This window comes from Chrysochloris asiatica, unplaced genomic scaffold (genome assembly GCF_000296735.1).
Source record: "Chrysochloris asiatica unplaced genomic scaffold, ChrAsi1.0 scaffold00197, whole genome shotgun sequence".
Taxonomy (NCBI): Eukaryota; Metazoa; Chordata; class Mammalia; order Afrosoricida; family Chrysochloridae; genus Chrysochloris; species Chrysochloris asiatica.
In genome coordinates this window covers 2,652,501-2,653,710 of record NW_006408715.1, presented here as the reverse complement: position 1 = coordinate 2,653,710, position 1,210 = coordinate 2,652,501, and positions in this window count along the sequence as shown.

Here is a 1,210-nt window from a genome sequence, read left to right as displayed (position 1 = left end):
CAATTTTCCTAGATTCATACTTTGTGCATTCTATATTCTGATTATTAATTGATGTTTGCTGCTGTTTCTCTTCATTTTGAGTTGTTCCCCATCAGCAAATGAAGAGTCCAAAAACTTTACTCCATTCCCATCATTATGGCCAAATCTACTTGAGGAGGCAGCTTTTCCCCAGTTGTGTTTTGAGTGCCTCCCAATCTGGTAGTATATCTAACAATGCCCCACTTCTAGTCATGAGGTTACAGTGGCAGGTCATTCAGAAGGGGTCTGCCTCTCCTTCCTAGTCGATCTTAGTCTGGGAGCTCTGCTGAAACTTGTTTACCCTGGGTGACTCTGCCAGTATTTATAATACCTGTGGATAACTTCCAGCATCACACCACAGTACAACAAACTGACAGATGAGTGGTAGATATATAATGATAGTAAAGTGGTAAGATTGTACTTTGTTAAAGATGGAAAACATGCAAGACCTGAAAAAGCGAGGCAGTCCCAGAAAGTTCCAGCTCTCACATGTTTCACTGTATATAGATAATATTTACTGAATATATGCTATATCCTGAACACTTTTGCTGGGTGTTTAAAAAATTAATAGCTAGCAACTATTGAATACTTATTGTGTGCTAGATATTGCCTAAATTAATTATATTTGCAACTCTAAGTCAATGCAATTAGCACATCAAACCTAAGAAGTAGCTATCCTAGTTCTGCCTGCTTCTCAGGAAAAAAATGTCAAACACAAAGCAGTCAACCAAAACGTTGTTGGTTCAAACCCACTCATTGGCTCCATGTAAGAAAGGCCTGGCAAGTTGTAGAGACTGCAGCCTAGAAAACCCTGCTGGACAGTTCTAGTCCATCATATGGGATCGCTATGAGTTGAAAATGTTGACTTGAAGGCATCTCACAACAAGAGCCGTAGCCTGAATATATGAATGGATGCTTTGAATCGAAGTTGGTTTATATTCCTTGCTGCCCCTGTTAACCTTAATGGAAAAGATAGCACATACATTTTTTTTTTATGTTTTATTGTGAATTATGTGATAGTTTACATGGGAGAACATTAGTTTTACATTCATCCTGTCGTATATTGTTTCATTGTCATGGTTACAATCCCCTCTATGTATCATCAACCAAAGGGTATACCCTGCAAGCCTGTCCCTCTGGTCGTCAGCACACAGCCCCTCTCCCTCTCTGGGTCTAAAGTCCCCAGCTGCTC